The sequence below is a fragment of the Anas platyrhynchos genome, chromosome 2, assembly GCF_047663525.1.
Source record: "Anas platyrhynchos isolate ZD024472 breed Pekin duck chromosome 2, IASCAAS_PekinDuck_T2T, whole genome shotgun sequence".
Taxonomy (NCBI): Eukaryota; Metazoa; Chordata; class Aves; order Anseriformes; family Anatidae; genus Anas; species Anas platyrhynchos.
In genome coordinates, this window is record NC_092588.1 from 21,672,401 (window position 1) to 21,698,702 (window position 26,302).

Consider the following 26,302-nt stretch of genomic DNA (forward strand, 5'->3'; position numbering starts at 1 on the left):
CCGCCCGGCTCCCACATGCCCGGGAGAATTAATCATGAGCTGCAAAATCCACTCGGTTTCAAAGCAGCATCCTTCTCCTCTCTAAACATCCACGGACCCACGGTTGGGAGATAAATTATGTGTTTCTTTTAATTAACTCATTCAAACACCGACCCATGCAGACAAGAGCTGTGATCACACATCCATAGCCCCGACCTGCGGCCTGCAAGGCCCCAGGCTGTGTGAGTGCATCCCGTGGTGGCACAGGGCCCTGGCCTCCACCATCCACCATGGCCACGACCTCCTCAGCCTCCCCCACAGCCTCCTGCCAGCTTCTTCTTGGTTTTGTGTCCACCAGGGGCTGATTTCACGTGGCTTGGATCTGCTGCTCCACCTGCCCTGGGGGTGGCTTGTTACTTGTGCACAAGGAGTTCTAGAAAGACCTTACCCAGTGAATTCAATAAGGTGAGGGGAAAAAAGCAAATTTCAGGAAGAAATTACCTCAAATTTTGCAGTGTAATAACCCTGCGCTTCTACCATCCTCCCAGCTGTTTGGTAGCGATTGCTGCAGTTAAAATGAATTCGTAATGTTCTTGTCTAGCTTCTTCCAAGCAGCTCCTTCCTATTTGTTACCGGGCTGTTTCTCCAGACGATCTTTGTAATTTTATTGTACCTGCTGGTTTTTTGTGTGTGTGTGTCTGTTTGTAATCTTATTGTACCTGGTGTTTTTTCTGTCTCCAGAGTCAAGCCAGAAGCTTCTGTTAGTGCTGGAGGTTGTCACAGAGAGCGTGAGCCATCTTTTCACTTCCAGTCGTTAAATTAAGGCTTGGTAATGAACGAAGAGCTGCTAATCAGGGTCAGCACCTTGCCATTTCCTCGGTCTCGAGCACCTAATTTCCACCGTGCTGCAATTCCTATGCTAAAATACAGATGGGGTTGGGGTTTCCACCACCACACAAGTGCTGGGTGCTCCCTGAGGACTTTACTGATGTCCTTTGGCCTCCTCAAGGTGGCTCGGGGGGGTCTGGGGTCAAGGTGGGCTCAGGGGTGGGGGAAACATCTCCTCATGGGGCTCTGGCCCTGCATGGATTTTGGCAATTAGTTTGGAAAAGACTTGGCTTGTAGGAAGCTGATGTTAGTGAGGGCAGTCCTGCTCCTGCAGTCTGAATATTTCTAAGGCAGAACCCAACCCCCTGGTCTTCTTCTATACGCAGATAAACTGTGGTTTAAAAACACGATTAACTGATTAATTTTTAAATATCACATCTCTTCCTAAAGGTGTTTTTAAATGCCTTTTTAATCCTCCTCAGCTTCCTGGCTGAAGCTTCTGTGCCAGCGGAACTGCTGTTGAAGAGAAGCACGGGGATATTGCAGCTCTGCAACCCAAACCGTGGGCTGAAACCCAGAGCAGGTGACTCCAGAAAGCTCTCGGTTGTTGGCATGTGCTTGAACCACCCTCAGGACAGCTCTGCCTGCTGCTCAGACCTCCAAGCTCGTCCTCAGGAGACCTTGGACGGCCTCAGCCTGAGGCTTGAGGAGCCTGAGGCCGGTTTAGCTGAAGGAATGGCTGAGACAGGACAAAGAAAGTGGAGAGGGGACAAAACAACAGGGAGAATTGGGGCGGTAGAGGCCACACCTTGAGTACTGTGTTCAGCTTTGGGCCCTCACTACAAGAAGGACATCGAGGCCCTGGAGCTTGTCCAGAGCAGGGCGATGAAGCTGGTGAAGGGCCTGGAGAACAAGGCCTGTGAGGAGCGGCTGAGGGAGCTGGGGGGTTTTGGTCTGGGGAAGAGGAGGCTCAGGGGAGACGTTATTGCTGTATAGATACCTGAAAGGAAGGTGTGGGGAGCTGGGGTCGGCCTCTTCTCACAGGTAACCAGTGATAGGACTAGAGGGAATGGCCTCAAGTTGTGCCAGGGGAGGTTCAGGGTGGAAATGAGGAGACATTTCTGTCAGAAGGAGCAGTGAGGTGTTGGGACGGGTTGCCCAGGGAGGTGGTGGAGTCACCGTCCCTGGGGGTGCTCAAGGAGAGGTTGGACGTGGTGCTTGGGGACATGGTTCAGTGGGTGACAGTGTTAGTAGGGGGATGGTTGGACCAGGTGATCTTGGAGGTCTCTTCCAACCTTAATGATTCTACAATTCTGTGATACTATGATATGAAACCCCATGGAGAGGGATGGCACGGAGCCAGCTCTCGGGGCATCTTCCCTCACTGGGGGGCTCAGCCACGTGCCCACGATGCCCCCACATGCAGCAGCCCCTGCTGGCTCCCATCATGGTTAATGCCTGCTCCAAGTTCGTGTCCACAGGGGATTTAAACCCAAAAAAGGAGAGCCTGATGGCTGTTACCCGTTTTAACTGTTTTAGAGATCAGGACGGTTGTGTCGGGGAAATTGGAAGCCTCTCCTGCGGAGCCTTGGATAATGGATCACTAGCAATAATCCTCAGGCATAAAACAATTTTTCCAGCAAAAGGCTATTGTTGTTTTGTGATAGCTCCTTGTGTATCACTCCACAGCAAAATAATCAGGTTTGGCCAACAGCTGTGAGCCACTGTTTGCCCAAGTGCTTTAACAATCAAATGAGGAAGTTACAGAGGGTTGTGAGATGCTCAGAGGTGGGACTCTGCACTGACCCGTACTTCCCAGGCTGGCAGCCCCATAGCTGTGGGCCCATGTGGCTGGTGTGCTCCAGTTAATGATTAATGAGGGCAATGAAGAGCATGTCACGGCGCTGCAGTCAGTGACGTTATGCTCGCTGGCATTTTGGCATCCTTTCCTGCGCTTCCTTCTTCCCCAGCTCCCTCCTCTGCTGAGGAAACCCTCATCACCCCATTCCCTCTGGGCAGGCTTTGCCTTTTTGCCCATAAGCTGTCCAAGCCCAGTTTTTCCTCTCTCCCTCCCACAGATCCCGTGCCAGGGATGCTCCCCAAGCCACCCCCATCCCTCTCCTGCACAGTGCTGCCTATTTCCCTTTCTCTTTGTGCCTCAGGTGCACAGGAAATCCCCCTCAATTAACGCGTGCCTCTTCCCTTCTCCTCTTCCTTCTGAAAATCGTTGAGGACCTCACCTACCTTGTAAAGCACACAGCCAAACCCTTGGGGCACAGCAAACACGGGATGCTGCCAGCAACCACGCGTTGATCCAGGCAGGGCTTTCCCACCCTGCCTTCCCTCCTTCCACTGCCCTCCCAGTTTGCAAGGTCCCATTATGGGATGTGGAAAACCAGAACGTGAAGGAAACGGGCCTGGCACCCAGCAGCACAGCTCTGCAGATGGGTGCCCTGGGAGCACGGCAACGTTTTGGAGTCATCGACACCATTTGGGCTGGCATCCACACTCCCCAGGCTGGTTGTGGAGGCTCCTGACTCTGTGTGAGCCCTGCTTGCTGTGGCGTGCTCCTGGTGACTCCTGGCTCGGGTTTTTGTATGCATTAGAGGGGGAAAAATCAGGCTGAGGTTCTGTGGTGGCCCTCCCCAAAAGGGCTCCCTCCATCCTAATGGGATTTCTCCGGATGCTCTTCCCTAAGCAAGTGTGTTACCAAGGCAACAAGCTCTGCTGCCATCCCAAAATGTGGGGGACCCAAAGGGCCACACTGACAGCTCTGCCAGTGCTAACAAAAACTCACTTATTAGCCCCAAATTCCCCCACAGGGGCATCCCTCTGCTTCACCACCTCCCTGATGTAGAGGTTAAACACCTGGGAGCACAAGTCCTGGGTTTTAGGTAGTGACTGGTGGAGAGAGCAGGGAGTAGTGCCCAAAATCTTCTGCCCCCCCCAAAAAAAACACAGACCCCCTGATAATGATAAAGCATATCACACTTTTTATAAGTCCTGGGGTCAGCCTGAGCCTGCGGTGCCATGCAGTGCTTCCTGCAGCAGGAGCAGCCTCAGAGCAGCCCGGAGCGGTGCAAAACTGTGAAAGGGGAAGAAAGGAGAGGGCTCCGCGGAGCTGGAACGGCGAGAGAAGCCTCAACAGGAAAAATGATTCAGCTACACGCAGCTCCTTGTAATTACCCAAGTAACGCTTGGCTGGGGTACCGGAGCTCACGTGCCTGCCTCTGTGAAAAGTGCCACAGGCATTTGCTGGAAACCTGCCAACATGAGGAGACCGAGCAAGCTCCACTGAGGTACAACAAGGCATGCAAAAAATGACTTCAAAAACCAGCAGAGCATCACCTCCTCATTTTCCTACTTGCTGAGCCATCCCAGGGAAGAAAGGGTTGAAAACCTCGCAGAACGAGGCATGAAACCACTGCTGTGCTTCCACACGGGGCGTTGTGGCTCTCCTTGGCTTTGGCTGTATGCACAAAGGGGATGCACACGTGGATTTGTGTTACAGTTCCTGCTCCCACTGGAGCTGGGACTCCTTGAAACTCATCCCCTTGCTGGAGCACCAGGAGAAGCCACACACACGCTTGCTTGCTGCAAATGTCACCATAGAAACTCCTCCAGGGCTGGAGGTGCTCGCCGCACTCTGCTGTGTGTCACACACCTCCACGGGCTCCTCTGGTGTTGGTCGGGGCAGGGCTGTCTGGCAGGAAATAATCCAGGCTGATGCATCCCCTTGTGTGCCTGAAATTGAATCCAAAATGCTAAATCAACTGAATCGTTTTAGAAGTGCAAGTGCTGTGATTATGAAAGGAGGCAGAGGATAAGAGTCTGCCTGCCGCAGTGTTTCCAGGCTGTAATTATCATTGAACCATACAACAGCTCAGGTGGGAAGGGACCTTAAAGATCATCTGATTCCAGCCCCCTGCCATGGGCAGGGACACCTCCCACCAGCCCAGGTTGCCCAAAGCCCCATCCAGCCTGGCCTTGAGCACCTCCAGGGATGGGGCATCCACAGCTTCTCTGGGCAGCCTGTGCCAGGGCCTCACCACCCTCACAGTGAAGAATTTCTTCCTAACATCTGACCTAAATCTCCCCTCTTTCAGTTTAAAGCCATTCCCCCTTGCCCTACCCCTACACCCCCTGACACAGAGTCCCTCCCCAGCTTTCCTGCAGCCCCCTTTAGGCACTGGCAGGCCGCTGTAAGCTCTGCCCAGGGCCTTCTCTTCTCCAGGCCGAACACCCCCAGCTCCCTCAGCCTGTCTGCACAGGAGAGGGGCTCCAGCCCCTTGGTCATCCTCATGGCCCTCCTCTGGACTCACCCCAACAGCTCCATGTCCTCGTGCTGGGGGCCCCAGCACCTCCCTCACCCTGCTGGCCATGGTGCTTTTGGTGCATCCCAGGATATGGCTGGCTTTCTGGGCTGCGAGCACACATTGCTGGCTCATGTCAAGCTTTTCACCAACCACCACCCCCAGGCCATCTCCTCAGGGCTGCTCTCAACCCATTCTCCACCCAGCCTGTTTTTGTGCTTGGGATTGCCCTGGCCCAGACGCAGGACCTCACACTCGGCCTTGCTGAACCTCACGAGGCTCACACAGGCCCAGCTCTCAGGCCTGCCCAGGTCCCTCTGGCTGCCATCCCTTCCCTCCTGCCTGTTGACCACACCACCCAGCTTGGAGTCACTGACAAACTTGCTGAGGGTGCACTCGAAAGAAACAGAGCTCGCAGGGATAGCCCATGTCAATTCCTCATTCCTATCCCCGGCTGCACTCGCATGACAGCTTTCATGCAGCTACCACATGGCAGCCCTGACGTGACCCTTTAATTCTGCCTCTCTCCGTTTAATTACTTTTTTTGATCTCTGGATCGCTTCTGCTCTGGAGCCGTGCTTTCCATCCCTGCCGCTCCCACACCACCTCTGCCTGCCCCCCGGTGCCATCGCTCTGCACCTCGTGGTGCAGCCAGCGCCTCCATCTCCATGGGAGACAGCATGGAAACACGAGTGTTCAGTTAAAAAATAAAGCAATAAGTAATAATAATAATAATTTGGGCCTCACTTCAGTGCCCACTGTAGGTTTCAAGCATGGAGTCGAGCGGGTGCTGAAGCATGGCACGTGCCTTGTGTTGCAAATATACATGTATTTGTGGGCCCAGCCTCCCTCTCATCAGGTGCTAATGAGGCTTTGTATACAGCTACAGTGTCTCGCGTGGCAGATGGTGTTGGGTTGGATTTGGATCCTTCCTCTTCGACTGGTTTGTCTCTCAAATGTGCAAACTCACGTGCTGCTTGCTTGGCTCAGCTTGTTGCAGGAACCCCACCAAGGACCCATCCATAATAAAACCTCCCTGGCTGTTGGCTGGGGGCTGCAGCTTTGTTAAAATTCAGGTGGAGACCTTCTGACAGGCTTGAAAATATGATGAGGATGTGCAGTAGGTGCGGGCTGGAAGATCCGGTGGCCTTCCAGACCAGCTTTGACTCTCAAAACTCTCCCTGGTTGCTGCTGGTACTGACTTGGAGAAGGCATTAATCAGCCTCGCAGACCTCATCCAGCAAAGTTGTCCCAGAGCTGCTGCACGTTGCAAGTAATTAATTATTATTTGAGTAGTGGCAATACTCACAGGCATCAGTCTTGTAAACAGCACATATAAATAGCATTTTCCCAATCAGGCAACTAATGAGGATGTTTGAACTCTAAGCCCTGTTTCTTCGGGGCCTGTCGAAACCTTGCTGTGGACTGATGGGCACCCTTCAGGACCTGGGGTCCTTCCTTTCCCTTCCCTTCCCTTCCCTTCCCTTCCCTTCCCTTCCCTTCCCTTCCCTTCCCTTCCCTTCCCTTCCCTTCCCTTCCCTTCCCTTCCCTTCCCTTCCCTTCCCTTCCCTTCCCTTCCCTTCCCTTCCCTTCCCTTCCCTTCCCTTCCCTTCCCTTCCCTTCCCTTCCCTTCCCTTCCCTTCCCTTCCCTTCCCTTCCCTTCCCTTCCCTTCCCTTCCCTTCCCTTCCCTTCCCTTCCTTGACTTATGCAATCCCTTGATTGCATAAGTCACTGCCACTTTAAAAAACAAGCAAATACGCCAATTTAAAATGAAAGTTTTCCTAAAGATGTTAAAAAAGCAGGCTGTAGCAAGGTAGAGCCCTTGCTACACTCAAAACCCTAAATGTCTTGGTACAAAGAACCTGCTGGCCCACACCAGGCGCTGGACCTTAATCCAAACTGGATCCGATTCGCATGGCTGCGTGAGGCAGCCTGTGCGAGATCACAGATTAAATATAGCTCCTCTTGCTGCAGGCTCCACAGGAAAAAGTCAGGGGGCAATTTTCTTGACTCCTACACAGCTCAAGTCGGAAGGACTTGCACAGAAAGCGGCTGACTTGCTCCAGCATAAGTAAAAACAGCCTGGTATGGCCCCATGTCTTGAGCACCAGGCAATATTTTGAGTTTTTTTTTCTATTTATGGGGAAACTGAGGCGTGGAGTTAGGTACCTGGGGTATTTGCTCGGCCACCCAGCTCCTCAGCAGCACTGCCCCGAGGAAAAGGCTCCGTGCCCCAGCCCCCAGGGCTCCTACAACCCCCTGCCTGCTCTTCTCATCCTTACTGGTCCAGTGCAATCTCTCCTGCTCCCCCAGTGCCATTCGGTGCTCTCCCCAGTGGAAATCCCAAGGAAATCCCAAGGAAATCCCGTGGCCCACACGGCTCTGTTTTGTTACACAACCCTGGCTACTGAGCCAGATGCCCCAGGAATTAATCTTGCCAGTGCCCAGCGAGGCCAGATTGTAGGAAGCTCACACCCAGTCTTGAGAGACCCACATTAAGTCTGTGGGCTGCAATTTTCTTATTTAGTTTCGCTGTTTTCGGGACCGTCACTGCCAGGAGATTGCTTTTGCTTGCCACTGGCCACCATCCAGCTCATCTGGGGCTCTGTGTGTGGGGATGCGGGGCCATTAAAGGGAGATGGCTAATTACTGCTGGTGGTTAATGCCACGGCCTCCCAGCTACTTGTGTTAAACAGCTACTGAGTGCACAAATTACCGCTCTGGGTATTAGAGGGCCACGAGTGTCTCCATGCAGGAATCACTACATAATTCGGAGGAGGTGGTTTTGAGGCAGCACAGCCGATCTAGGAGACTTCTTCCCCTTTTTGCAGTGTGTGCAGCAAGGGCAGGACATTCAGGGTTGACCTCCAGGCAAAGTAACCTGAGCCCCCGAGGTGTTAACCACAGCTTGACAACTCTCTTGGGGTTAATTCCCTCTTCAATCCGATGTCCCATTGGGTTTGCCAACGTGCCCTCTGATAGCTGCAAAACAGGAGGCCAAAGTCAAGGCTTATAAGGAAAAAAAGGGTGGGGGAGCTTTTATGACTGGTGTGGCCACGCTGAATATTTCAACAATGTTCCAACTGAGAAGTGAAGATTTCTCCTTTGTTTTATTAAAGAAAATAATAATAATAAATTAAATGCTTTTCTTGCTAAATTACAGGCTGGACACAGCAACTCCACGCTCATTTTCTTTGAATATCCTTCTTCACATGCAACAGTTCTGCAGAAGTAAATGCTTCCAGTCTTCCTTCTCCCCCTCTGCTCCCCGGTGACTCACCCAGGCAGGTATTTTCTAACCATCCCAGGCAGCCTCCGAAGAGCTGCTGTTCTTTCCAGGTACCAGCTGAAAAGTGTGACTGCTCAGAATAGAGCACAATGGGTATGGCAATCCATCAGCATGGGATGAGTAATTCTGGTCTTTGCATAGCAGGGGTTGTTTTTGTTACAAGGAAAAAGAAAAAAAAAAAAAAAAAGAGAGAGAGAGAGAAAAAAAAAAAGTAGAAGAAGAAGGAAAGAAAAAAAAAAAAAAAAAAGAAAAGAAAAGAAAAAAGAAAGGATCCTAAAGGCAGGATACCTTCACAGCAAGCTATAAATTTAATCCATTTAATCGACTCTTCAGGTGGAGTCACAAGTAGTTTTTAAGTTCTCAGTGCTCTGCGGTGGTAAAACAATAAATATCCCAAGCCCCTGTGTTATTCTGCCTGCCCCTAACATCCCAGGAATATTATTGTAAGGAGACAAGTTCTTCCTGGGGAAAAAAAATTATATATATATATATATAATAAAACTTGAATTGCCATTTCCACATGGCACAGACCTCATGTGAGGTCATCTCCTCCAGGGACCACTCAGCTGAATGAGGTAGAATAGGGAAGCCCTGCCAGCCTGCAGCCCAGACTTGCTTGTCTTTGCTCAAATGGAAATAAAAATCACTACGAAGCTGTGAGATTTCTTTGCATGGCAAATCCTGGTGGCGAACAACCACCAGTGCCAAGGTCTCAGGCAAAGAGCTGGGCTTACACTTCTGATTTATGCCAAGTGAGGTGAAAGCACGTGTGCCATTTCCCTGCCCATGCTGTGCCGTCTTGCTTATTGCACTGCTTTAGTCAAATGGGTACAGGGAAATCTTCCTTTAGGGGATGGTTGTAAGGCTCCACAAGTAGAGAAAATGACACCTCTTGTGTTCAAAATGAAGGAGATTTCCTGGTAGCTTTCAAATTACAGCATCTAAACCCTGCATTAACGCTACCCCAGGATGCTCCCGATGCAGTAAAGGAGAGCTCTGCAGAAGGGCTAATCCTGCCCATCAAACCACCTCGGTGGAGCTCAGCACTTTTGCCCTGGCAGTGCCTGGCAGCTGGATCCAGCCCATCCAGTTGGAGCCCACCTAAAATCCCCACCTCACTCACCTCTCTGATGAACATCACTATTTCTGGCAGGAATTATGGATCGTGCCCGCATGCTCCAGGAGGGCTTGCTGCCCTCAGAGGATGCAGCAAAGTCCCTCCGGTCCCCTGGTGTGCCCCCTGGGTTATTCACCCAGGTTATTCACCTCTTTCATACAAAACAAAACACAAAAACACTATTTTTTTACCTGAACTTTTCTACGTTACTAGCATACTCCTTCTAACCCTTCAGGTCTCTTGCTAGTTTTACCACCAAGGGGGCTTTGGCCTTCCTGATTTTGTTCCCAAATCCCCAAGCAGTGCTTTTATACTCTTGATTTGCTCCCTGTCCTTGTTTCCTCTTATTATTCGCCTCCTTTTTGGCAGTCAGTTTCACTGAAAATCTCCTTGCTGAGGCACGCAGGCCTTCTCCTGAAATCCCTGTTCTGGGTGCCTAATGGGACAGTTCATTCCTCAACCCTCGGTTGTTTTTAGAAATTGGCTTGTTCTCTTGGGCATCTTTTTCCCTTGTGGCATCTTCCAGGGCAATTCTTCCCTGTGATCCCATAACCAGGCAGCAATCCCAGAGCACAGAGCCCTGACCCCGCTGCTTGCCTGCAGCATCCACCCAGAGCCTCAGCACGGCCACCTCAGGCAGCTGGTCACCCTGCAGACTAATAGCTGAGGACAGCACCTGTGGAAACCCACAAAATTCCCCACAGACTTCCACTGCAGTGTGAGAAAGCTCCCCAGGCATCAGTCAGGACCAGCCAGAGGCCAAAGCCCTTTCCTAACAGGGTGTTTTGAGTTGTGGGGTTGGAGAGAGTCTGATGGATGGCCTTGGTGCCTGAGGCTGGCTCATCACGTGCCCCGTGTACCTACGTAGGTGTCACTCTAGATTCTGCAGAGCAGGAGAGCCACAGAGAATAAAATGCACAATATAAGCCCCGTTACTTGGCGTTTTAATTCATTTCACTGCTGGGTGAAGAAGCCACGTGGTTAGTGCCGCACACGAGCAGGCACACAGCGCACTTGGAATAAGGAGTCAAAAACACAAGTTGAGACTTTGTTGGGTTGAATGCTACTCTCAGGCTTTCCTGAATGTGATTGTTGTTTGTAAGTGTTCTCAAACGCTTCAGAAAAAAAATAAAGAAAAAAGAAAGAAAAAAACATTTTTATGCTGTGGGTTGTCTGCAAATGTTCATTTTGACAAGTTGCTGTCTGTTAGTGGTATTGGACTAGTCACACAGTGTATCTTATGTTCCCTAACTGGATGACAAGCTTGTAAAACAGAAGAATAGCGAGTGACAGATACTAGCATGATTTCTGGTTATTTTTTATCGCTCCTGATTTGATGGGCACTGGAAGCTGCATGAATACCTTGAACAGGATATTAGGAATGAAGAGGTTATTGGAAAATATGCCGGCCGTGGCTAACCTTGTCAGAAAATGAAAGGCTTGGTGATGAATCAGGTAGCTTCCCCTCGTGTAATTAGTATTCAATTGTTGGGCTGTACAAAGAAAGGGTTAGGGGAAATAATGGATAGGACACAATAAGGGTTGATATGTGAAAGAGTTGTCTAAAAACTCCTGGCACGTTGTAGAAAAGGCTTCGCAGATGTTTCACGCTCACTTTAAAACAGGAGAGAAAAAGGAGAAATATCCTCAAAGCTCACAACAACAGCCTAGCAGCCCAGAGGCCAATAATCTTCTCACCCTCTCAAATGTTCTCCATGCCGCTCGGTTTCCAATCTAATGAATTTAACACAGTTTCAGGCTAGAACAACAATCACACAGAAGCATCTTGTTCTCAGGAACTTCTACCTAAGGTGTACAAGGCCAGCACCTGGTGTCCCAATTAATTCTTGCACAGAACTGCAGCAATGAACCATCTGATTACTGGATTACAGTTCGGTGCAAACCAGTCTAACAATCAAACATAAGCCATCCATCACCAAAACGAGTTATTTAAAATGAGTGCAAACAGCTCAGAATTTTAACTGCACTGTTTTCTATTCCTAAATAAAAAATGATGCTTAAACCATAAATGTTTAGCTAAAAATGTTATAATTTGTTCCAAAGGGAAACTGCAACATGGGCTATATGTCTTAGGTAGCATTCTGTAGCCACAAGAGAAGCCAAGAGCTCAGGCAGGGTGTTTAGGAGATGGTGGGATATTTCTCCGCAGCATCATTCCTTGCAGTTTTTCCCCAGACTCGATCCTTCTCTGCTCAAAAATTCACGTTGCAGCCCGCAGGATTCTGGACGGGGATTTTGGAGGTTAAACATGACCTTTAAGTCAATAGGAGAGCGTGTCCAGGTTGAGAAGAGCTACTTAACAAGAAAATAAGCCTCCGTAAGAGGCTTCAGAGCATGGCATCAGCACAAAGCCACGCGAGCCTCTGGCTGGTGACAGTTTGTCCAAAAGGCACAATGTTGTGCACGAGCCCTTCTGAGCTATAGGGCAGTAATGGAGTAAAGTTGTGACCATAGGAGCAAAGAGCTTTCAAGAACCTGAAGGGAGCTGAAGGGCAATACAAGGCACAGGAGATGCAATGTAGATAAATGAAAGGAAATGCTTGTTGAAAAGAAAAATCAGCACCTGGCACGCACTGCAGAGATATAAATGAACCCCCTGAGTCCATAAAGACCAGTGGGAATGATGCTGGCTTTGGTGGGAAGCCAAGATGGTGGGTTTGGTGGTGGGAGCCAAGATGAAGAAAGCCCTGTGACCCCTGCAAGAAGGCCACTGTCCCTCTTCCCAGTAGATATCAGAAGTTTAGAAGGAACTTATGAGGCCCCATTAAAGAGCAGGAGTCTCCTGTAAATGCTCTCAGTTTGACAAATGCTCCCAGAGCCAGCTCTCGAAGAGGCAGAGCAGCTTTCCAGCGCCAAACTCGAGTAGGATGAGCAAAGCAAAGGGGTTCAGATGTGTCCATAACTTGTGACCACCGGGGTTTAAAGGCAGAATGCCCCGTTTCTGACGGCAGGGAGCCGGGGCAGAGTTCACCTAAGCCCAGCCACCGAAAATCTGGGCAGCTGCCATGTGCCAGCCGTCCCTGTCCCTGCCATCCGCGGGGAGATGGGCGCTCTCACGGCTGACTCACAGCCTCCTGGGCGAGGTGTCTGGTGTAGGTGGCATGACTCAGCCTCGGGGTGGTCCTCTCCGCTGCTGCTCACAGCATCCTGGATCGTAGCATGAATTACAAGCCTGCCTTTCATGTGTGTTGAGCAGGGGATAATCAGAAAGCCTGTAGTCCTATATAAGACCTGATTACGTAAAGACCAACACTAAATAAATTAGAATAGCTTAATAGGTAGCCATAACTTCAGGATTTATTATTTATTTTTTATTTTTTCTCCTGATACTAGAACCAAGGGAAAAGTCCTTGCCTTAGGTCAGGTGCAAAGAGAAAAATAGTAGCTATCTGGAACATGCACCAGTTCCTCAGCGTGCCGGCGCTGCTGCCGGGCAGATGTCTCCTTTCTGCCTTTAGAGAGGCTGAGCTGCCCGCATGGGACACAGAAAACGAAAAAGCAGGACTCAGAAAGATCATTAGGATCCCCTTCTGGGGAAATCCAAGGATGGATCCAAGTGGGCCATCTGGGATGCCACCTCCTCTCTCTGATCTCTGCTAACACATTTCTGGATCAAAAGTGTAAAGTCCTCCTGAAGGCAAAAAAGAAAGATTGGCTTCCTCTTTTATGGAGCCAGGCCACAAGGACAGGATCCAAACGCGTTGCTTTGCTTCCAGATGCACTTTTGTTGATCCCTTCCCTAAGGGGATAAACATCTTCCTGTCTGTCAGGCTGTGGTTATGTTAAATGCTTTAAAACCATGTCTCATAATGAACACCACCGAGAGCATCGGCTCTGCGCAGCAGATGGCTGCAGAAACGAGTGCCCTGAGAAATGCAGGGGAAGGTCCTGAGCTGTGCCTTGACATCATCTGCCTTCAGCTGGCTCCGGGAAGCAGCATTTTGACACTGAGGGTGCTACAAGGAGTGACTTCACTCCTTGCACGTGGCGTAGCTGTTTGACACCTGCAAGAATACCATTTGCACCTCTCATGGCAAGCTTGTTTTGTTGGCACGGTTTGAAAGGCCACCTTCCTGGGCATCTTGGAAAGCTAAAGGAACGGAGAAAACTGCCTGACGTTCAGTGGGAGAACACAAAATGAGCACTGTGCTTCAAACCTGGTTAATAATGCTCAGCGAGGGCTTGATTCCTCCAAAGTTAGTCATGCTGAGCAGTTTCTTGTTCTACAAGTAGCCTATTCATCTCGCTTAGATTAGTCACAGCGCGAGGAGAGCAGGATTGGACTCTGAATAATTTCAATTAATTTTCTGCTGTAAAAAAAAAAAAAAAAAAGTATTAATTAATATTTCCCATTTCACCAGCATTTGGCAAATATGCTTTAACTATGCATAAATATTACTCATTTTGTACTTTTTCTCCCTATAAAACATATCTTGATGGTTTGTCAAGTTCCACTTAGCTTCTTAATACATTTTTTGTCTAGGCATAATTCACGGCATAAACTGAACAGAAGTGTCAGCCCGGAGCAGGCACAGCTTTACTCTGCCTTTGGGGGTTGGAATTGGATGGTTTTTAAGGTGTTTTCCAACCCAAACCATTCAATGAATCAATGCTTCTGCTATGGTTTAGAGTACGTGCGATTAGGGCTTTAGCTGATGAAAATTTCTGGCTAGCCTCTAAGGGCTGCAAGAGCCTCTGGAAACATCTGAACGTGTTCCATCGGCTGCCCCCTGCATCCACAGCACTTTCAGGTGGCATTTGAAGAGGTCCAGCCCTGTGCTCACACCTAGGAGCTTGTCCTTAACATGCTACAGGCGAGCTACAAAGGTTAGGGGAAAATCTGAAAAAGGAGCATCTGCAGCTGGTTTCACTGCATGCTCAGACATTTCCCTGGTTTATTTCTCCCGTGGAAGTGATACCTGCCAGGAGTTTCACTCCGTTCGCCCTTACACCATTTGCCAGTTTTATTCCCTGTGTAACAGCTCTCTGACACTCGCACAGTCATCCCCTCCCATACAAGAAGCCAATCCCTGTGGGTCTACATGAAAATTAAGGAAGATTAAAAACAACAAAGCAGACACATGCCTCACTTCCACTAATTTCTCTGGGTATTAGAGACCAGGACCTTAGTCATCCTGAACAGAGTCATCAAGAGGAAAAGTGTTACAGATGCAGAAGAGGTGCATTTGTTTCATGATGCTGCACTGAGTTATACAGATGACTTGACAGAAGCATGTCTTTTGGGAAAACAGCGTCTGTCAGCATCCTGGAATACTGAAAGTTTAAAATCCGTGAGCACGGAAGCTCAGGAGATGCTCAGAGCTCTTCAGCCAGTCATCCAGGATGCAGTGTTAATTTACTGCTCTACCAAAGCCTGAAATGCCATCCTGAACAGATAGGGAGTGATTTGCTAAAATTGGTGTTATTTGTCTCTGGGATTTATAGGGATAACATCAAGATGCGATAGAATTAATACTTTATCCTGTCATATCTCTTTTGTCTCTGAGCACTGGAAACACTTCACAAATAACCATGATCCCTCACCGCACGGTCCACGACCATCTCAGAGGGATGGATGGAGGACCACTGCTGCTCTCCACCGCAGCAAATGCAAGAAGAAACGAGAACAACCCTTCCTGTGATGGCTTTGCTTCAGGAAAATTTATTTTAGAGCATTCCCTGCCAAATAATGAAAAGTAAATGTTGCACAAAGACACTATTTTTCCTTATTGTAGAAATAAGGAAAGGGGTGAATCCATATAAAAGATATACATAAAATATATGTCAGCAGATATCTCACTCACCTGTGAGCACACAGGTTCGAGAGCGAAGATTTCTCCATTCACTCTTAGAAATACCACCTTGAAAAGACCTTGGTTTTGGCTTGGTTTCTGAATGACCCAGTTGCCTCCTGAGGGATGATTCCTGACATCACTCAATCCAAGAGCAGTGATCCTTACAGCTTCAAAGCCACTTCTAAAGAATACCAAAACCAACGCTGTGTTTATCTGGCCAGCTTTTCTGTGCCAGCTCTGAAAGGCCATACATTCAAGAGAAAGTTCATTTCTGGCATACCCAATCAAATAAGGGTTATGTGCCTGCTATGTGTGAAAATGTATCAAATAGCTTCAAAAAGCCCTGCCACCGCTTTGTTCTTTGCCCATTTTTGCTTTAGAAATATTGTCCTTTGCCCACCAGCGAAGGGAGGCAACAGGGGATCTCACAACGGGGACAAATCCAGCCTTTTTGGACCACCTTCTCCTTTCTCTCCTTTGAGCAAAATCCTCTCTGAACCCACAGGAGGACAAGCCCTTTTCCTCAGATGCTTTGAGCGCATCTCTGCCTCATTTCCTCTTCTGGAACAGTGCCATCAAATTTCCCTTTCTGCCTTCTTGGGAGAGCTTTCCCGGTGCGCAGCCAGCGAGGGATGTGCTGGTGGCTGTATTTTTGGGGAAAACATATGAAAACGGTCTTGCCCACAGCCATAACCTTCTGCACGGGTGCCCCAAAACCCTGCCGGGTCACGGGGAGCTTTCACGGGGGTGAAAATGCTCCCTAAATCCTGCTTATCCAGCAAGATCTGCAGAGAAGGAGCCCTCTGCCCCCTCATCTTGCACAGACGGTCTGACTCACTGGACTCAGGATTCCCATCTGGATGTCTCTGAGAGATGGGTCCAAGCCAAGGAGTCGGTCTATTCTTAGACCTATCTGTTATAAAGATAGTTTTCCCCACCCAAAGCCCACTTTCTCCCAGCCATCCCCGAGAACACCTGTCTCCGAGCGAAACGCAGCAGCCGTGGCGGCACGAATCCTGTCCCCTGCTCGTTGTCATGAGGTGCTCGTATCCAAGGCTGCTGGAGATTGTGTAAGTGCTAACATTGCTAAGCAAAACCGCGAAAGAAACAAAAATAAATGGACGTCCAATTACATGAACCCTGCCGGCTGCAGGGATGAGGACTGCACTTCGAGGCTGAAAAATGTTCCTGTGCCTCCCGTGCCCCAGAAGTGACAGATTTTGCCAGATTTTCCAACCAGCACCTTTTCCATTTTCTCCCGTGTTGCCCGAGGACATGGTGTGGCCTGGCTGACATGATCCGTAAAGCTTCGCTGCTGTCCTCTTCTCTCCTAATTCCTGCAGGAGCTTGGCACCTGGCAGCAGAGAAGCAGCGGAGAGGGAAGCCAGAGGGGGCAGTGTATATTAAAAAACAACCACGCCGCCTCTTCAGCGGTGGGGAAGGAGGTTGTGCAATATCTGGCTTGTGCACCCATGTGATCTTACCGCTGCGAGCCAGGGTTTTCAGAGGGAACTGAAAGGAGAGAAACACCCACTAGATTCTGCTTCAGATCATCTGCGAAGCTCAGCTGCTTCCTTTCAGCCTCTTCTCTTTGTGTTTTGCAGTTGCTCGTCGTGGTATTTCTCCCTGGGAGCTCACGGGAGGCCAGGCTCATCGCCAGGTCTGTTTGTAGGCAGTCCCAGGATGGGTTTGGGTTGCTAAGCCAGCTTCCCTGTGTCCTGGCTTTCCCTGCCTCTTGGAGCAGGGGTCTTCCAGCAAAAGGCTGGTGTGGCCAGGCAGGGTTAAGCAAGCACAGGGTGGGATGGCTGGCTGCCACCCTAACAGGGCTGGGGCTGTGGGAGGACCTCGAGAGGCGACGTTCTGCAGCTGCACGGGGTGCAGAAGGTCCAGAGATCGAAAGGCCTGGAGAGAAAGAGGAAGGAGACACCTCCCTCACCAAAGGGCTAAGCCAAAGTAAAAATGAAAGCCTGTAAAAACAGGGGGGGAATCATAGCAACATATACTGGAGGGTTAGGTGGTTCCTGTGCTGCATTTATGGCTAAAAACATTCAGGTTCGTTGGGTTTCTGGTCTCTTGGATCACTGTGACAAGCACCTGAGCCCCTTCCCTTCCCACAGATACACCTTGCAGCTTACTCCACCTCCAGATGGGATCTCTGGTTGCAGTGCTGCGTGTCAGCCAGGATTATCCTGTGGGGCTGATCACATCTGCCACCCACACACGCTTCCTGTGGAAACTATGGGCAGGCAGGGAGGCAGAGACCCGGCTGTAACACGGGGAGCAGGAGGCTGGGGTGTGGGGACAGCAGCTCCGAAGCAAAGTGCTGGATTCCTCTGTAGTCACCTGAGAAAAATCAGCACTTCCAGAACCTGATTCGTCTTGTCCTCGTGCAGATACCTCCAGGAGATCAGGTAAAACTGCTTCTCTCTGACTACAGAGGGAGCCCAGCTGACTAACTGAGGCAAGAGACACGGTAAGCACCGAAGTAGGGTGAAATTAATCCCGTTGAATCTTCAGAGATCAGGGCAATTTCACGCAGAGGCTTGAGAGGGCACTTACATGTGGAGACAATTATATGTGAGACACTTGTGGGTGTAACTTTATACCAGTGCACGTGAGAAAGTATCATCCTTAATATGATGCGAACAGCGCCCTTCATCCTACAATCAGATAGCTGTGACACCATATCCTTTCAGTACTCAAATCTGGGTGAAAACATCAGATTTCCCTTCAACAGGAACCCAGATAATGCCCAAGACCAGCCTGGGAGGAGGCTGACCCCAGCGCTACAGGGCCCCACGTTGGCAGAGCGTGTGACACTGGGCCCCATCTTGAAGCCACGCATGTGCCACAGTTTCTTTCCTCCTTTTTAGCACAAACTGCCCTTGATTAGTCACCGACCTGGTTTAGACGCTGCACTGCTACCACGCAAGCTGCGGGTGAGTATTTAAATATAATGGGCTGCGATCGTTTTAAAACTGGCCTAGATCTAAGCCCGCAGGGGGCCATAACTAATTTGGTGGAAGCTGTAGCTTCTAAATAGAACTACCTGGGACCTCTCTGGAGCTCGGCTGTGGGCTTCACTGTTCCAGCACCAAGCCTCAGCTGAGCTCCCCTGACTGCCCCGCAGCCCTTCACGACAAACCAAGGCCAACCTGGCTACAGCAGGGCTGAGCTTCCTGCTGGGCATCCTTCCCCAAGGGAACGAGGAAACTCAAAATGGAAGGAGGGAATTACGGTTTTGACTCCAACACCATTAAAAGTCTGCCTTTTTGTACAGTTTTGAGTCAAAACCATATGCAGCTCCATGGTTTTGGCTGTGTATTGCCTTGTTTTTTTTTTTCCAGCTAACTTCAATAGTCACTGCTCCAAAAGGTAGGAGTAAGTAAAGTCACCTTATGTTTCAATCCTTCCATACTGGATTATCGTCTGCAATATGCACGTCCTGTTTTTAATGTCATAAGTCCTTCACACCTGATCTTTTTCGATTCTTCAGCTTTGACTAAGTACATCTGCAAACTCGGGACGAAATATCTGCCTTTTATCAGCAAGCACAACACTGACAGACAAATAAGTATATCTGTAGTGAGTTTGTTTGCATTAGTAGATACTGCTTCCTTGCATTAGCTGGTATTCCCGTAACTTCTAGACCAGGAAATTACAGGTGTTGGCTCTGTATAAATATTGAACAAAACGTTGGCTGATGATGCATGGCACTTAGGTGCTACTCAACTGAAAGTGTCACCCTTCAGATGGTACCACAGCTGAGATTCCCTCGCCCATCCCTGATGTCTGCTGAAGTGGAAATCAGCCATTGCCCCAGGCTCTTTTTCAGATTCCATCTCCTTCAAAATTTCTCTCTTCCCTCTCCAAAAAATATTCTAATAGAAGCTTTGAGTGAGGCTGCTATACTGATGCATCTGCCTTCAAAATCACTTTGCCATTTTTTTATCATAGTGTAAATGCTGTGAAACCATGATAAAAGGGACAGTACAGCAAGTGCCTGTGGTACTGATTTCTAGGGTTATCTTTATTCACTGCAGACAATCATATGACATTCACTCTGAATCCTGTGCTATACAGCTGAATAAATATTCAAGTGTAGGTGAGGCTCACCTGTAAAAATGTAATAAATATCAGGTGCAGCTTATTTACTAACTATCTTTCTTGCATCAAATCAAAGCAGATGTTTCTAAAATCTTATTCTTTTTATTTTATGCCGCCCCCACACCACCAAAATCCGTATTGCTAAGTCTGCAATATTCGTCATGAACTCCACATTCCCCTAGATCCCAGTCATTAGAACTGTATCATGCCCTTTCTTGTCTGGGCGGTAGGAGTAATGCTCAAATCTTGAACAAGCAGAGTCTTTCCCCCAGGATTGGAGAGCAGGAGGGACGTGGCTTGCTTTGCATGCAGACAGGGTTAATTTTTCCTTCTTCCTGCATTCTTTTGCACAGCCATCCCAAGGGAAGTGTCATATTACCTCACCTCTCATTCCTAGGTTTCTAAGTTGGACCTGGATTTGAATTTCCCTGGCATTAGAGGAGTTGCATTCAGTGTTCTGGTTTGGATCCATCTTAAAATGGTAGCTGGGACATTAACTTAAAGGGAGTTTGAGTTGCTTATTCCAGATCCAGCCCATCTCACTCTGGACAAATCCTGGTGTCTAGTCTCCCCCTTTTTGTGCAGCTGTGGAAGATACTGGGACAAATCACTGCTTTAAAGAGGAAATAAAGTATTCCCTTCCCATGGGAGAATTTCTGAAGACAGAAAGACGGCGTAGTTAGCACTGCAGCCTTGTCCTGGCTTGTCTACACATGAAAGTTATTCCAGAATAAGCTAGGGGCTGAATGTAAAGCAGAATAGGCATTCCACAACTGCTGCGTGTTGCTGAGATCTCAGCAGAAGCCAAGGGTCAAGGTAGCTGCATGCCGATTCATTGGGACTGCCCTGCGTCTTCTTTAGCTACGTCCAACAGAAAGAAACAGGCAAGGATTTTTAAGGACTTTCATGGAGAATTATAGACACAAAAGCAGAAGTAGACTATTTCAGACTACTCAGAATTAATTAAATACTTCTTATTTTCCTGATTTCATAAAACCAAAGCAATGAAACGTTTCCAGGACTTCTTTGCTTCCTGTCCTTGGTTCAGAATAGGATGAGACAAAAAAGGAGAAAAAAACAAACAAACAAAAAAAAAAAAAAAAAAAAAAAAAAACAAAAAACAAGGCAACTTCAAACTATTTCGTTCCTCCCTGGATCTTGCACCAAAAACATAGCTGTTTTCACTCCTTCCCCCCGTCCCTCTCTGCTGTCTGCTGCAGGGCATGGGCTGGGCAGTGGTGCTGATACAAACCCCACCTCACTGACATTGTCTCCCTGCCTTTTTCCAGTGCCACATACACTGTTTGCAGCAGTGGGCACTGGATCTTTTTGGAAAATACTGGTGGCAGTTTGACCGTCTGGAGGAAAGCCAGACTCCCCACAGTAATGTGATGGATGTTGTACAGGTGGGTGGCCGCCATCATTTGGATTTGCTGCTGCCACTTGCTCCTCGAGCGCTGTGCTTTTCCCCAGTTGCCTCCTGCCCAGAAATTGCTAGGAAACTCCATGTGCTTCCACAGGGAGAGGGCAACACTGGTAATTCCTCACGAGACAAGTGAAAGGAGGAGGAATATGGCCATGCCAGCCCCTCACGCTGCCCTAAGATGGCGGCAGGGCCCGTTCCTCCCCACCTCAGGGCTGGGGGAAGCTTCTGGCGGCTGAGGAGACCACAGTGGCAGACAGAGCCCAATGTACCCCACCAGGCCTCACTCTTCCAGCCTGGCATTGTACTTCACAGCTCAGGTTGCCAATTAACCCAATTAATCAGCACCCTCCTGAGGTGCTAATTAGGGCTCCCCCAGCCCTCCCCTGATAGCACGCTCTCCATGCCTGGGGGTGTCCCTGTGAGGGCAGTGATGTTTCCAGGCCAGTGTGGGTGAAACCCCTCGGTTTTGCCCAACTTCACAAATTACTGACTTTTGGCATTCACCTGATGAATAAAGATCCATGAGGTCTGTGGCTGCTCTGGACTGAAAGCTTTTTTTGCTGCTCCTGCTGAAACAGAGAGTCAGTAAAGAAACAAAATGTGGGACTTGGGCACAAAGACAGAAGGCACTGTGCTCTACTTGGGGAGATAAAATGATTTTTGCTAAATTAAATGTAGGTAAAACTTGAAAGGAAAGGGTTTTTTGATGTGAAAAAAAAAGCTAAGGTTTCATTTTGAATATGTTGGAATGCAGTATTTTCAGAAAGGTGAAACTAATACAATCCAGTGCATTCATTGTAGATTTAAATAGGTTTTTATCATCCTCACCCTGGCACCCACAGCATGATGGACTTCAGACTCCCCAGTTGGCTCAAGTAGACAAATTTTATGCCCCCAAAATTTAGGAAATAGGAAATTTAGGAAATATTCCCCTTGCATTTAAAAGGATGTACTGCTTTGTCTTCCTTAAAATGTGATCAGAGGCTAATGAACAAATACTGCTTTAACGACGTTTTTGACACGTTCTGTTTTTCTGAGAAGATGTAGGCCTAGGTTATGGCTTTATTGTGAATATATATATATATAATATAGACATAAAATTCAAGTTGAGACAGGCTTTCCTGCTGTTCTGCCACAAACTGACTAATGAAGCAGGGCTTGGGTTCAATTTTTAGAGGGCCTTTGCAGAGAAGCACTTAAACATCATTTTGAGCTTCCGTGGTGAAATCTGGGAAATTGCATTATATTACTTGGGCCTCACTGAGTGAAATATCTCCAATAATGAGCAATAAAGTAAAAAATGTATTCAAACAGATGTAACATCTTGGAGGGGGATGAAAGAAAAGCACAATAAATCACATCAATTTGGTAAATCTGAACAACAAACACTCCCCAACACCTTTCACTCAGCGTGCTGGCAGTTGTCCTGATATGTTCTTCTTGCTGGGAGTGCTCTCTGCAGCAAGCAGCTCCTACTCTCTCCTCTCCCTGCCTTCCTAAGTACTTTCCCCCAGCTCACAGGAATGCAGCCATTGAATATGCTGATGTCTTACTCCTGTTTTGTGCAGGAAAAATATAATTTTTTAGTCAAATGCATCAATTCAGTAGAGGTAAAGCTTCAAAAACAGACATACGCACAGTGCTCCAGTGAAGAGTTACCATCTGCCTTCCCCTCTCCTCCTCCTCCTCACAGGAAGGAAGAAAGAAATTTCGCAGGGGTTTAGCTCTTCATTACCTGCTTGCTCTGACATTCATTCCCTGCAGGAATTTTCTTGCTACCCAGGCAGGATGAACACCCACAAAAATTGGCAAGGAGATGACTTTTAACTCATTTTCAAAAGCTGGCTCTATTTCAAGTAGACAGTGTCTCTCTTGTATCAAACCAGGAAGAATTTGGTTTTGCTTTTCTCTGAAAAATAGAAAAGGCGAGTAGCTATCCTACTGGTTGCCTTGAATACTAACAGAGAAATATGATGTTTCAAGGATCAAAAGGAAGACAATTTTACCTGTCAAAACCTGAGGATGAAGCTCCATGTTCTCTTGATAACATCTTTTAGCTGAGCATCCTGAAAACCTAAGGCAGAGTTTGCTTTCTGCATAGTCTGCTCCCCTGCCTCTACTCTGGAGACAGAGCCACTATTGCCTACAGCAGGGAACACTCAAATGTCAAATTCAGAGCTCAGCCATTGTGTCAGGAGAGAGCTGTTATTGCTACACCAGTCATTAGCATGCGGTGTTACACACACAAATGGTGTTTGTATGCTGGAAAAAGTTGAGTCTTGGTGCAGAAGCAAAAAAAAGTGATTTTGCTGGGATAGATTTTTAAACTGAGGAAAGTTAGACCAGCTGCCTCAGCCAAAATAAAATTAATTAATTAAATAAATAAATACAACAATGACACCTTCCTTAGCCAATGTACCTTGAGTAAAGGAATTCAGTCTCTTGGCAGAACTGTACCAAGCAATACGAGCAGGTTGACAAGGCTTGGGATAGACTTGACAGATGTCTGAGAGAAGAGAAATAGCAGGAAAGAAAGAGCTCTTGTAGAAGTGTGCCTACAGAGTTACTCAGCATAGGAAAATACATGTATTCTCCATGTTAATCTCAATAAGTCTTAATTTATGTCAGTTTGGACACCAGCAAAAGTGTTATCCCTAACAGGCAGTCTTGGAAAGGTGACTTCAGGGCTTTGAGATATAACTCAGCAGACATGAATTTCTAAGGGCAGTGAGGTTCTGTGGTGGCATGTAGGAAGTGGTATATTTTAGAGAGATCAACCCAGCTCTGCTTGGGAAAGGAAAAAAACACGCTTGCTGTACAGTTCATATGTTGCAGACAGGGAATTTGTTTCTTTTGTATGGCTCTATTGTAAGCTCAGCAAGCAAAGCACTGGGAGGAACTAGCACCCAACAGAATTACATGGCCGAGGCTTTTATTGCTTACTGGAAGTTTTCCACAGCCTGAAGAAACAGTTACAGTCTATTGCATCAATAAGAGTGCAATTTACATTGGAAAGTAAGAATACAATGTTTATTCTGGGAAATTATTGACATAGCTTGATGCCACTTACTACCTTGAAGGTGAAGAGCAATATCACTACCTTGTAGTCATTAGCAATAATTAGGAACAGCTCATCAACCTTAATACCTCCTGTGGCAGACAAGGAAACTATGTCTGTAATCTCTACTGTTTACAAGTGTAGAAAGCAAATAAAGTCCTGAATATTGGCAACAGTGGGATGGATGAAACTCTTACGTTAACACAAATATATGCTTTACAGTGCAGTACAGGAGTCAGTCACCTTCTACCACTTGGTCTCGATGAAGATTTCTTACAGGCCACACATGAGATTCTTACTTACCTTGGAAAATTATGTTCATCTTGCTAATCTGCACCTCAGGTTCAAGATGGATTCAAAAGTGGCTTCTCACTACTCCTGGCCTGGACATGATCTAGAAAGAGACTCCTTTGCTTTCATTCACCTGTAATGAAGGGTCTGACCCAAACTCCAGATCCAAACGTTGTAAAAAATTGCATGGCAGTTGAGAATCCATCTAAACCACAGGATTTGTGCTAATAGCTATACACACAAACTCCCTGCTGGCTGGACAAACATTTTATACTAGCAGAGACCTGTTGCTGATAGAGTTAAACCATCTTTGAGAAATGGAAGCTACCTAGCCAAAAGGCTCTTTTGCTTGTATATGTGGTGTCTGACTTGGCTGTGGGTTCCAGAAGAGGTGCCGACAAATCCATGTTAGTGAGAATATTGATTGTTTTTCCTACTCCTGAGTCTGTGGGGCTCTGCCAGGAAAACGTGGTATTCAGGACCTGCCTACCATGACTCCAGTCCACTTCCACTTCCCTCCAAGCAGGCTTTACAATGAATGATGTGCGATATCTCACTTCAAGCAGCTTACCAAGACTTCCCCCCCAGATCGCTGTAGCTGCTGAGAAAACCAGTATCCCTCAAATTAGACACCTACTTTAAAGAACAGTGTGCCTCAGTAACAGACATGATAAATGCTATGAGTAATGACAGATCCATGTGTTAGCAGTACCCTCTATCAGCCACCTACTGGCTCATTTCTTCTTTTGAAAGAGGCTTTTCTCCTCCGGTTCTGTATGAAATGTATATTTCTTTTGTGAAGGTGGATGCCTCTGCAGAAGCAACGGGAGCAGAAGGCAGAAGCTCCTGAGTCCTGACTGCAGCTGTGAAACAGGCTTGGTGTTGATCATCAGGTTCCTTGCCTCAGTTTCCCCACTTGTCGTTTGAACGATGCCTGTGTTGCAATCATGCTGCAAGGCGTAGCCGATATCTGCGCAGCGGTGCTTTGGAGGTGCCACGCATCAGATCATCCCAGGAGATAGCAGTATCAGCCGTGTATCAATTGTATCTACGCAGGGAACAAAACCAGGCACAGATGCTAGCATAATGTTATGTATTTTGGTACAAAATGAAATAAAAATCTTGCCTTCTGTCCTCGGATTTCTTGTCAAACGTTCATTGCTTCACATGCTGAAACAGTTAGGAATACAAAGCATATTTCTATCCTACTTTATTTTATTCTTTGAACAGCATTCTACATAAAAAAGTGAAGAACCATGATTGAATCTTAATACAAAAAAAAAGGGCTTAAGTTACATTCTCCTGGGATCATCTGTAGCAAAGCATAATAAGTTTCTCAATATCTGACCTAATTATATCTGTCCTTCTAAGTTTTGTTTCCCATAAGAGCTAAATGTCTATGGTTAAAAATAACATTTGAAACTCCTCCAAGTTCCAGCAGAACTTTTTCAGCCTCTCTCAAATTTAATATCTATTTTTAATTTGTTTTAATTTTTCACCCAACTTTAAAAGTTATGATTTTGAGACTGGCATTCTGCTCTGCTATCCAGCTCCTAAAAATGTTCTGGATAGATAAACTCAAGAGCTGGAAAAAAAAATAACAATTCTATTACATGGGTTTATTTCATTGTGTTGGAGAAATACCGCCACGATTGGAGCATGTGACACAGAGACATGGGGAAGGAAGGATGGCTCTGTGGTTGAAAAGAGATTGGCTCTGCCAGGAGTGTGTCTTCTGGGTCACTTTGAGGTCTCTGCCAGACAGTGCCGGGTGATTTTGTGATGACTGTTGGCATTTTTTGCCCCCTCTGCCAGCAGTCACTGCCCCAGAGCAAGACTGAACCAAGGTGACAAAGGTCCTTGCTCCACCCCATGGGATGTTCAGGGATCCCCGTGGCCACTGAGGACCTCTGTGCCTTTGAGATCCACGCAGGACTTTGGAATGGGAGATTCAAGCTCAGCCTTCCTTGTTAAAAGCCTTGCAAGGATGTGGAAGGAAGGCTCTGGAGATCAGACTGAGTGCTGGAGTCTCATCTGGAGGAGCCCTGCGTCCATCTCTCTGTGCTGGCCATAAAGC

At 47.8% G+C, this 26,302-nt stretch overlaps 2 long non-coding RNA genes across 2 annotated transcripts; one reads left to right on the plus strand and one right to left on the minus strand.

The window, feature by feature from the left end:
- Positions 1 to 11,559: 11,559 nt before the first annotated feature.
- Positions 11,560 to 17,464, minus strand: LOC110354025 (uncharacterized). Its single transcript, XR_002405392.4, has 2 exons — positions 15,353 to 17,464; positions 11,560 to 13,858 (listed from the first exon to the last, which is right to left on the minus strand). It is a non-coding gene; the product is annotated as an uncharacterized lncRNA (long non-coding RNA).
- LOC101794757 (uncharacterized) lies at positions 16,863 to 25,906 on the plus strand. The gene is made up of 4 exons (XR_005263995.2): positions 16,863 to 17,003; positions 17,461 to 17,754; positions 18,081 to 18,282; positions 25,028 to 25,906. It is a non-coding gene; the product is annotated as an uncharacterized lncRNA (long non-coding RNA).
- Positions 25,907 to 26,302: the final 396 nt, after the last annotated feature.